This window comes from Papio anubis, chromosome 2 (assembly GCF_008728515.1).
Source record: "Papio anubis isolate 15944 chromosome 2, Panubis1.0, whole genome shotgun sequence".
NCBI lineage: Eukaryota > Metazoa > Chordata > Mammalia > Primates > Cercopithecidae > Papio > Papio anubis.
The window spans coordinates 117,704,126-117,716,625 of record NC_044977.1 but is presented as its reverse complement, the minus strand read 5'-3'; positions in this window follow the sequence as shown (position 1 = coordinate 117,716,625).

Below are 12,500 nucleotides of genomic sequence, written 5' to 3'. Positions count from 1 at the left end.
AAAAAAAAATTCTTGGTCTAATAATTCCAAAATCTCTGCTATAGCTCAGTCTGATCCTTTTTCCTTTTGTATTTCAATGGTTTAGGGTGAAGGAGTGGCATTTGGTTATGTGAATAAGTTCTTTACTAGTAATTTCTTAGACTTTGGTGCCCCAATCATCCAAGCAGTGTACACTGTACCCAATGTGTAATCTTTTATCCCTCACCCACCTACCACCCTTTCCCCCAAGTCCCCAAAGTCCATTGTATCATTCTTATGCTCTTGCCTCCTCATAGCTTAGCCCCCAATTTTGAGTGAAAACATATGATGTTTGGTTTGCCATTCTTGAGTTACTTCACTTAGAATAATGGTTTCCAATTCCATCCAGGTTGCTGCAAATGCCATTATGTTGTTCCTTTTTATGGCTGAGTAGTATTCCATGGTGTGTGTGTGTGTGTGTAACCCATTTTCTTTATCCACTCAATTGATGGGCATTTGGGCTGGTTCTACATTTTTGCATTTGTGAATTGTGCTACTATAAACATGTGTGTGCAAGTATATTTTTTGTATAATGACTTATTTTCCTTTGGGTGGCTACCAAGGAGTGGGGTTGTTGGACTAAATGGTAGATCCACTTTTAGTTATTTAAGGAATTTCCACACTGTTTTCCATTGTGGTTGTACTAGTTTACATTCCACCAATGGTGTAAAAGTGTTCCCTTTTCACTGTATCAATGCCAACATCTTTTATTTTTTGATTTTTTTTTTATTATAGCCATTCTTGCAGGAGTGAGGTGGTATTGCATTGTGGTTTTGATATATATTTACCTAATAATTAGTGATGTTGAATATTTTTTCATGTGTTTGTTGGTCATTTGTATATCTTCTTTTGAGAATTGTCTATTCATGTCCTTAGCCTACTTTTTGATGGTACTGTTTTTTTCTTCTTGGTGATTTGTTTGAGCTATTTGTAGACTCTGATAGGATACTCAGCATTTCAAGCAACAAGGCTCAATGAAGACAGCATGAGGCCAACTGAATATGCATCTTCTCTCTCCTCTCCCCTCCCCCCACTTTTTTGTAGTTTACTTGAAAGGCAAACAAAAATCTTTCATTGTGTCAATGTTACATAAAAATCTTTTTCAAAAGGGAAAACCAAATTTCGTGTTTGCATTAGTGCATCTTTAATAATAACACTTCATTTTCATAAAATTTTAGAAATCTGTCCAATTTTAATTCATTTGACCATAATGTAAGATTTTCATACATCTTTTAGAACCCTTTACAATTTTCTGTTAAACAGCAGATGAGTTTTCTAAGAAAACCCTGTTATTCAGACACGTGGGCACAGATTCTGGTCCCGCATCAGTGTGCTTTTATTTAAATGTTTAATCTACAGAAAAAAGAAACTAAATAATCCCCTTCCAATCTTAGCCAACTTGCTTATACCCACAGACTTAATTTTTTTACAAGATCAAACCGTCAAAACACTTTTCAACTTGCTTAAACTTTCAGTTTTGTCCCATTACTCTTTCAGGTTAAGACAATCTTTAAAACCCTCTGAATTAGGCAAAATTACATTCCCTTTAACAAAAACCATATTCCCATGCCTTCTTACGATCACCTACCAAAACCATATTCTACTTTCCCTCTATATCTTGCAACCTTGCATGTAAAACTGTCTCTCTACTAGTCTCAATTACATGTTAAAATGGTCACTCTTAGCAACTTTTATTTTGGTGAAAAACTTGATAAGTTAGCAATTTTAATTATGTACTAGGTTTGGAGCCTAAGACATCAGACAGAAGTGCAGATAAGGTCTGACTTTTTCCAGCATAACCAGAGATCATGGCTAACTCCACAGATCCCCAGGCCTTATCTAGAATCTAATGCTACAATGTAGGTAAATTAAACAATTTTCAAAAGTCAAAGAAGCAGTTTATGACCTTAAAGCACATAGAAATCTGCTATCTGGCCTTAATTCAGACCAAATGTCTAAATTTTGAAGATACTTTTGTTTTACCAATAGGCTTTAAAACTGTCTTTATTCCCAAAAGATTACTAAAGTCATGTGAACAAACAGGCATTAAAGTTTCTATTTTTCTGCTGAAATATGATTTAAGTGCTTATCTTTCCAAGACAATTAATCAGAGCTCTTTTATATATAAACACCACACAGACAATACATATAAATACACAGACAGACAGAAGATCCAGTAGTTGTAAGATTTTTCATTTGAATGTTTTTTAATTGCATTACTGGCTTCAGGGTGGAGCCCTTGGAGGAACAGGGCCAGGAAAGCTTGCAGTTTCTAGGACCTAATAAGCAGGCACAGCTGGAAGGCAAAAACAGATCCCCCAAATTAAGGGTGTCATTTAATGATGACTCCTGGATCTTGCAAAACGGGAGGAATATTATGGGAGAAGATAGTGTAATGCTTCTACGGTGCATTTCATTGCAAGGCATCCCAAAGCCAATCAGCCCATTTTGTAATCAGCCAATCTCCCATGGGGGTCTCACCTCTCAATCGGTGGTGGGGATGTTTCCATGTCTTCCGGATGGCCAAGAGCATACTTCTCTAATCCAACCAAGCAAAGAGCCAAGTATTCCTCCATAACTGCCATTAGCCATCCCTTAAAGTGTATTTCCTATTTCCTACCTAGTTGTTACACACCAAGGCTAAAAGTTCTCCCATAATGCAAAATTATTTCTGATATCCCCCAAAAGTTAAAGAAGTCAGCTAACACAGTGTGAAACAGAACAACGCCTTAGATTTTAGAGGGTTTTTTTTTTTCTCTCATTACCTGGGGTTCCATGAGGAAAACAGAGGTTTTTTTTTTTTCCTAAAATGGGGTTTATGGCACCTTCTCTGCTTTTCCCCAGGAGTCCCAGGCTGTTAGAGTTTATCTTAAGTTCTCTCATGTTGACATGAAGAGTGGCAAGAAGACTAAATGGAGAAAAACAATTCAGTCAACTGAAAAGAAAAATCTTTTCTTTCCTTCAGAAAAATAAGATCCAAGAAGAGAAAAAACATAAAGGTCTTTTAAATATGTATACAACTTGGATATCTTATTTTAATTAAGCTGATTTTAACCACAGTGCTTTTTTTTCTTAAAAATTTCTTATTGCCAGACTCTAGCCAGAACAGCCAATATTTCTGGCTTTTGAATTCTGCCACAGAAAACCCTCCACATAAAATTAATAAGTTTTAACTAAGGTTATAACTTAACCATGGATGCTAAGGTGTCTCAAAGAGTTGTTAAGTAGTTTCTTTCTTCTTTATCTTTTCTTTCTTTCTTTTCTTTTTCCTCTTCTTCTTCTTCTTCTTTTTTTTTTTTTTTTTTTTTTAACAAGAATTAGAATCTCTTCAAAGGTTAGAAACAGGAAGGAGAAAGGAAAATAAAGACAGGAAATCAGAAGTGGACAATGAGGGAAAAGAATCAATACATGGCAAAAAATTACTCAAATAGCAAACTAGAAAGTACTCACTCCCTAAGCCAAGAATTGAACCTAGGCTAACATTGTCAAAAGACAAAGTCTTAGCTACTAAGTTACAGCATTGAGCAGTTTCTATTGCTCTTCTGAGAAGTAGCCTAGAAGCCAATTTCAAGCTTGCAAAGGCTCTTAAAAGCTCAAGATAATTTTTAGGGATAACTATGACATGAACCCCCAAATTTCTGTCCTTTGGATGACAGAAACCAAGGGAAAATATCCCCACATGTCCACAAGCTTAATTTCTTAAGGACACAAAACAAGACAGAATTTCATCCGGTATTGGTTTCAGGGACCTGTAGCAAAGTTTGTAACTGATCAGCCTGCTGAGCTGGCTCCAGCAGGCTTATAGGGATTCTAAATCCACATTCTATCCTGTGACACTCCTCTCTCCATTACAGAATGACACAAAAAGACAAATTCTTAGTACAAATCACATCAGATTTGCTACAGCTTAAGACCAGTCTCACAAATCCTTTCTTCTATTAATCAAATGCTTGCAAAGGAGACAAATAGTGATGTTTGCCATTTACACATGCGTACACAAACAGAGAGTGTGAGACACCAGAAACTTGGTTGGTAAGAATTTTTTACCCTTTTTGCTAACATACAAGGTTTCCAGGTTCCCTTTTTCTGCAGCTTCCAGAAGAATGGAGTGGCTTTTGATGACATTGCTTGCTGCGCCATAGCTGTGCGGTCAAGCCACTTTACAAAAAAAGTCACCCTTATCTGTTTTATGGAACTATAGGCAAAATATTTCAATTTTGCAAGATGCTCTCAGTAGGCTGCATGGGGAACCAAATTAACATTTTCCATCCCAGCCAAAGCAAAATACACATAATAAAACAGACATTAATCACCTCATTCAGCCACCAATACTGACCCAGCAAGGCTCAAACTTTCTTCTATTGGTCCCTGTTGTCTTTGATCCATTCCAAGTAGGGAGGGATGACCTCCAACCGGTAATTCAATGGGTGGTCTCTGGGCAAGATGAAGAGTGAATAGGTACCCCAAATCAGCCCTGTTGAGCTTTCTTCAGGGGTCACCAAATGTGACCAGAAAAATAAGGAGGGTTCTCTGAGTTAGGCCTGCTAGACTTCCATCAGCAATTTCTTCTGACACACGCAAAGACAAGATGGACAGAAAGCCTTCCAAATCAAGATCCCTAACCAAGAACTCCAAAAGTACCCTTCCAAACTATCTTCCTATTCTCCATCTAAGAAATCTCCCCAAAATCATACTGATTGGGGACAAGTCTCCCAAACCAAGACTCTTTCTACTAATTAGGGAGAGTCAATAAAAACTCTCAAAGGAGCTGAACCAAGACAGAGACCCTGCAGAGAGGCTACAGACAGGCACCCCACCATGGGACTACAGAAAAACTGAGACCCCTGAAGGAGTCAAACCAATTGGGAGCAGAAAGGAGGCATTGGCAGCACCTAGGATACTCACCAAACTAGACACCTCATAATGGGGCTATACCTACAGACACTCCATGACTGGGATACAGACAGACACCCTATTTTGGGGCTACAGTTACAGCACCCTATGACAGGGCTAGTTATAGGATGTCTCCCCAGGACTCTTTCTCTATTGCAATTAAATTCATGCACATTGGGTTGGCAGCACCCCACCAGTAGAGACAGTACCAGAGTCAGCCTCCAGTCCAAGAGAACACTTGGGCTGGCCTCTGGATCCATTGCTGGAGGGGAGCTACTAAATCACAGGCAGGTGGCCACAGGGGCAATCCCAGATGAGCCCCCAAATTTGTAACCACCCAATGGGTTCATCTTGCCTACTGCCTGGACAGAGCCAGTTTATCAAGACAGAGGAATTGCAATAGAGAAATAGTAACTGTGAAAGAGAAAGAGTAATTCTCTATCTCTCATGTGTGAGGAAGACTTGAGTTTTATTATTACTCAAATCAGTCTCCAAACTGGGTAATTTATTAAAAAAAAAAAAAAAAGATGTTTAATTGGCTCACAGTTCTGCACGCCTGGGGAGGCCTCTGAAAACTTACAATCATGATAGAAGGTGGAGGAGAAGCAAGTTTCTTCACAAGGCAGCAACAGAATGAGGACACGCAGGGGAAACTGCCACTTTTAAAACCATGAGATCTCATGAGACGTCCCTCACTATCACTGGAAGAGCATGGGGAAAACCACCCCCATGATCCAATCCCCTCCCACCCACTCCCTCCCTCAACACATGGGAATTACAGTTTGAGATGAGATTTGGGTGGGGACACAGAGGCAAATATCACTACCTGACCAATTGACTGCTCCACATCTACTATCTATTTCTCTTAATCTATGTCACAAATGTTTATGTCTATATTAGATGTCCCAACCCTGTCCAAAAAGGGAGACAAGTGAACTCTTAGTTAATGGTAAAGTCAAAATCTCTGGATGATGTGTAAGTCATCTTAGTCAATTCCAATTTTAGATCCTCCTAGTTTTCTATGTATGGATAATTGATATATGTATCTATTCTCCAAACAATATAAAATTAAGAAAAAAGAACATGACTACTGCAATAAAATTGGGACTGGAAGACAAAATATAGGGATTATTACAGGGTTATATGATATGTAGTGTTCTTCTACGAAGGAATCACAAGGAATCACTGCCCTGGGAGAGGATTGCATTACTGGGTCAGCTAGTTTGGGCAGTCTCCAGGTCTATTCATCCATGGTCTTCTATTGCTGCATTTGAGGCAATTATTGGACATGCTCTAAGTAGACAGAGGTCATAAACGAGAACCTTTCAACCCGTTTTGTAACCTTTCTGATACTTCATCATATAGCTCACATGACCGTTTCCCTCTATTTGACTCCAAGCTCTTTGAGGGGCGAGACTATGTTTTACTTACCATTTGTTTCCAGCAGAAAGTACTGCCATGGTTATAAAATTAACACTTAATAAATATGGAAAGAATCAATTAGTGAATGGACTGATAAACTGATTAACAGAACTAGACAGTCTCCAGGGAAATGACCTGGTACTTTCAGAAAAATAATTATCTAAATGAGAATAATAGTAGGCCAAAATAATTATTTATTTTATGCAATACCAAGTTTGTTATGTTTTATTTCACATCAGATTGAATTTTCTTGTGGGATAACTATGTTTATTAAATAGAAAAACCTTGCAGAAGAGTATAAATCAGATTCCTATATAAAAAATATTGACAATTTTTAACTACTTCTTTGGAAATATATGTACTTTTTATTCCCAAGTCAATCAAACATCTGAAATCATATAAAGATTTAATCACCTACACCTCCATGGGGCTATTAAATTTAGTTGGTGTTTTTGAAATCACTTTTTCCCCCTTGATTGTAATAATTTGCAAAGCAATTGCCCATTTATAAATTCTATTATATATATTGCTTATTTATTTTTTATTCTTTCTACAAATGCCAGAGCAAACTGAATAAGATAGTTATCTTCTTCATTATTTTAATATCTCTAAACCTGAGAGCGGAGGCTGGATGTTGGCAGGAATGGCCTCTGGACAATGGCCAATTTAATCTGGTCCTCTCTGGACTTGTTAACAATTACAAGACCCACTAGGATATCACTAAAGTTCTGGAAATATTTATAAATCTTTTGTGTAACTGATTTCATAATTTTTATTATTTTTTTAGTAATTCCTTGCCTTTGAAACAAACTTTATTCTAAAGTGGTGTTACACAAACTTCAGTAGTTTATGAATTATCTTCATGGTTTTGCAAAATTCTGAAGACCATCATGTCTTTATTTTTTTTAACCCAATTCACATTTTTACTTAAATATTATTTAAGAAATATGTTTCTTATTACCAAAATGTGAAAGCATTCTTTTTTTATAGATATCTTCTTTCATAAATAGACTGTAATCACAAATTCAATATAAGCAAATAAAAATCATTAAACCATAACTAGGTATTTGTATTAGTACATTCTTGCATTGCTAAAAAGAAATACCTGAGACTGGGTAATTTACAAAGGAAAGAGTTTTAATTGGCTAATGGTTCTGCAGGTTGTACGGGAAGCACAGCAGCATCTGCTTCTAGGGAGACCTCAGGAAGCTTCTAATCATGGCAGAAAGCAACAGGGGAGCAAGCATGTTACCTGGCAAAAGCAGGAGCAAAGAGTGGGGGACAGTATGACACAGTTTTATACCACCAGATCTCATGATAACCCACTCACTATTATGAGGACAGCACCAAGGGATGGTGTTAAACCATTCACGATAACTCCACCCCCATGAGCCAATCATCACCCACCAGGCCCCGCCTCAAACATTAGGGATTACATTTCAACATGAGATTTGGGTGAGAACACACATCTAAACATGTAATTCCATCTCTGGCCCCTCCCAAACCTAATGTTCTTCTCATATTTCAAAATACAACCATGCTTTCCAGTAATTCCCCCAAATCTTAATTCATTCCAGTGTTAACTCAAAAACCCAAAGCCCAGTCTTAGCCAAGACAAGGTCAATTCCTTCTTCCCATGAGCTGTAAAATAAAATAAAAAACAAGTTAGTTACTTCTAAGATACAACGGGAGTACAAACAGGTAAACATTCCCATTCCAAAAGGAAGAAATTGGGCAAAAAAAGGGCTACAGGACCCCTGCAAGTTCAAAACCCAGCAAGGCAGTCATTAAATCTTAAGGCCCCCAAACAATCCCATTTAACTCCATGTCTCACATCCAGGCCACTCTGATGCAAGGGGTGGGCTCCCAAGGCCTTGGGCATCTCTGCTCCTGTGGCATTGCAGGGTTCAATCCCTGCAACTGCTCTCATGAACTGGTATTGAGTGCCTGCAGCTTTTCCAGGAACAGAGTACAAGCTGCAGGTGGAGCCACCATTCTGGGGTCTTGTGGATGGTGGCCCTCTTCTCACAACTCCACTAGGAAGTAATGCACTGGGGACTTTGTGTGGGACTTCCAACCCCACATTTCTCCTGTCCACACTGCCCTAGTAGAGGTTCTCCATGAGGGCTCTGACCCTGCAGCAGGCTTCTGCCTGGACATCCAGGCTTTTCTATACATCCTCTGAAATCTAGGCAGAGGCTCCCAAGCCTCAACTTCTGTACTCTGTGCACTCACAGAATTAACACCATGAGGAAACCACCAAGGCTTACAGCTTGTACCCTCTGAAGCAGCTGTCCAAACTGTACATGAGCCCTTTTAAGCAGTGACCAGAGCTAGAGTGACCAGGATATGTGGAGAAGTGTCCCAAGGCTGTGTGGGGCAGCAGATCCCTGGGCCTGGCTCATGAAACCATCTTTTCCTCTTAGGGTCCTGGGTCTGTAATGGGAGGAGCTGCCTCAAAGTTCTCCAAAATGCCTTTAAAGCCTTCCCTGCCTCTCCCATTGTCTTAGCTATCAGTACTTGGCTTCTTTTTAGTTATGCAAATATCTCTAGCAAGTGGTTGATCCACAGCCTACTTGAATTCCCCTCCCAAAAACCTTTTTTTTTCTCTGCCACATGGCCAGGTTGCAAATTTTCTGAACCTTTATGCTCTGCAACCCTTTTAAATATAAGTTCCACCTTTAAGTAATTTATTTGCTCCTGCATATGAGTGTAGGATGTTAGAAGCATCCAGACCCATCTTGAACACTTTGCTACTTAGAAATTTCTTCTGCCAGATACCTTAGGTCATCACTCTCAAGTTCAAACTTCCACAGATCCCTGGGGCATGGACACAATGTAGTCAAGTTCTTTTCTAATGCATAACAGAAGTGGCCTTTGCTCTAATTTCCAATACATTCCTCATTTCTATCTGAGACACCATCAGCGTTGCCTTCACTGTCCATATCACTATCAGCATTTGGTCAGAACCATTCAACCAGTCTCAAAGAAATTCCAAACTTTCCTAATCTTCTTTGTTTTCTTCTGAGACCTCCAGACTCTTCCAACCTCTGCCCATTACCCAGTTCTAAAGTCACTTCTACATTTTCAGGAATCTTTATAGTGATTCCACAATCCTCAGTACTCATTTTCTGTATTAGTTCATTCTTGCATTGCTAAAATAAAATATGTGAGACTGAATAAATTGTAAAGAGGTTAAATTGACTCATGTTTTCACAGGCTATACAGCAAACAGCAACATCTGCTTCTCGCAAGGCGTCAGGAAGCTTCCAATCGTGGCAGAAGGCAAAGGGGGAGCGGGCACATCACATGACAAAAGGAGGAGCAAGAGAGAGAGTGGGGAGTTGCCACACACTTTTAAACAACCAGCTCTCACAATAACTCACTCGCTATCATGAGGACAGCATCAGGGGATGATGTTAAACCATTTGTTGAAATCTGCCCACATGATTCAATTACCTCCCACCAGGCCCTACCTTCAACATTGCGGATTACCTTTCAACATGAGATTAGGGCAGGGAAACACATCCAAACTGTGTCAGTATTGTTTACTGCTAAAGTATAGGAGCTTGAGATCTAATTAAAAAATAAAGATTAGCTCATGTTAGACAGATGTTAAATAATATTTAGCTTTAAATTGAAACTTCCTCTTTGACATTGTTGGGCTTGAAAGAAAAGAAAAGAAAGTTCTCACTATCAAATTAATGTTATTTTTTACCATGCCCTTTGATATGGTTTGGATCTGTGAACCCACCCAAATCTCATGTTTAATTGCAATCCCCAGTGTTGGAGGGGAGACCTGGTCAGAGGTGATTGAATCATGGGGGCAGTTTCTCATGAATGATTAAGCACCATCCCCTAGGTGATATTTTCAAGATAGTGAGTGAGTGAGTGAGTGAGTGAGTGAGTGAGTGAGTGATTGTGAGATCTGGCTGTTTAAAAGTGTGTAGCACCGCCCCCATCTCTCTTCCTCCTGCGCTAGTCATGTAAAGTGTTTAACTCCCGCTTTGCCTTCTGCCTTGCTTGAAAGTTTCCTGAGGCCCCCCCTAGAAACTGAGCAGATGCTGCTATGCTTTCTGTAAAGCCTGCAGAACCATGAACCAATTAAACATCTTTTCTTTATAAATTACCCAATCTCAGGTATTTCTTTATAGCAGTATGAGAATGGACCAATACATCCTGTTATCAAATATCATGTCCAATGTTACCTAAAGCCCTTTCTAATGCCAATATCGTTCCTGTTTCCAAATTTTGGGAAATAGCATTCTAAAGAGGTATTTTTGTATACATTGTACACTTAAAAAATTGTATGCATATGTGTGTATGTATGTACGTGTGTGTGTGTATATATACACATTGTGTTTGTACCATAGGGATGTAAGACATCTAAAGCTTATAGCTTGTATAAATGTAAAAATATTCTTTCAGAGTTAGACCAACACCCTCAAATAAAATGTTATGTAAACTATATTTTGTATAAATATTTTCCTCAGCTTTCTGACTAAACTGATTTGTTTTTACTGAAATAACTTTATAGTCTCATATCAGGAATAATAGGATTTTCTCATTTTCTTATTATCAAAAAAAAAAAAACATAACAAATGCTGGTGGCGGAGAAAAGAAATCTCTTTTACAATGTTAGTGGAAATGTAAATTACTACAGCCATTGTGGAAAACAGTATATAGTTTTCTTTAAAAATTAAAAATAGAACTGTCATACAATCTAGCAATTTCACTATTGAGTATTTGTTTCAAAGGACAGAAAAAATATATATCTGAGGGATATATGCACCCCTGTGTTTATTGTAACACTATTCACAATAGCCAAGATACGGAATCAACCTAAGTGTCCATGAAGTGATGAATGGAGAAACGAAGTATGTTCTATATAATAATGGAGTACTATTTGGACATAAAAAAAGAACGAAATCTTGTCATTTGCAGTAACATTGATGGAACTGGAGGCCATTATGTTAAATGGAATAAGGAAGGCACAGAAAGACAAATATTGCATATTCTCACTCATAGATGGGAGCTAAACAATTTGATCTCATGGAGATAGAGAGTAGAATGATGGTTGCTAGAGGCTAAAAAGGGTAGTGGGGAGCAGGGGATAAAGAGGGGATGGTTAATGAGCACAAAAATAGAGTTAGATAGAAGGAGCAAGATCCAGTGTTTGGTAGCATAATAGAGAGACTACAGTTACTACATAATAGAGAGACTATAATACATTACAATAATGTATTATATATTTCCAAATAGCTAAAAGAGATTTCAAATGTTCCCGAGGTGATAAATATCCTAAATACCCTCATTTAATCATTGCACCCTTTATGAATGTATCGAAATATCAAATGTTCTTTATAAATATATACAATTATTTGTATCAATAAAAAGTGAAAAATAAAAAGGAAAGATTTCCCCATGTTCAATTGAGACAACAAACTTTAAGTTAATTCTGATTTTTGTTTTATTAACTTCCGCCCCTGGGCCTCTCCTTTATTTTCTTCTTCCCCTTTGACTCAGACCCTAATGTATTCTCCATTTAACTGTCAGAGTGATCTTTTATGAAATCAGATAAAAATCTTGGCTCTGCTTTAAAACTTTCCATGAGTTTCCTGTGCAGATCAGAATAATATTCCACTTGAAGCTCTTCCATGGTTGGGCTTCTTCTTATCTCCACTGAGTCTCCTCTGGCTCACAAGTGGAGTCACAATAGCTTCTGTTTTGTTTTTCATACATGCCAGGCTTTTTCCTGCTTTAGATCTTTTCCACTTACTGGTTTTTTTTTCCCCTGGAATTCTCTTCCTCTGAGGTTTTACTTAGCTGATTCTTTATCTTCCTCAATCTTGAGTTAAATGTCTTTTAGGTTGTCCCTGTACATCCTTTTTAAGTGGATCATCCCCTTATGTGGTATTCTCTATCTATTTCCTCCTTATGCTTAGTAGGTTGGGATTATATATGTGTCTTGTTTATTTTCTACTTCCCTATAAGACTCTAAGTTCTATGAGGGCAAGGCTTATGGTTATTTGCATGCACTTTCTCAATATTACCCTTGGGGTATAGAAGTACTCAGTAAATACACACACACACACACACACACACACACACATACAGATATAGATATAATAAATGAATCCTCTTCAAAGCGTTGTTTTATTTATTTC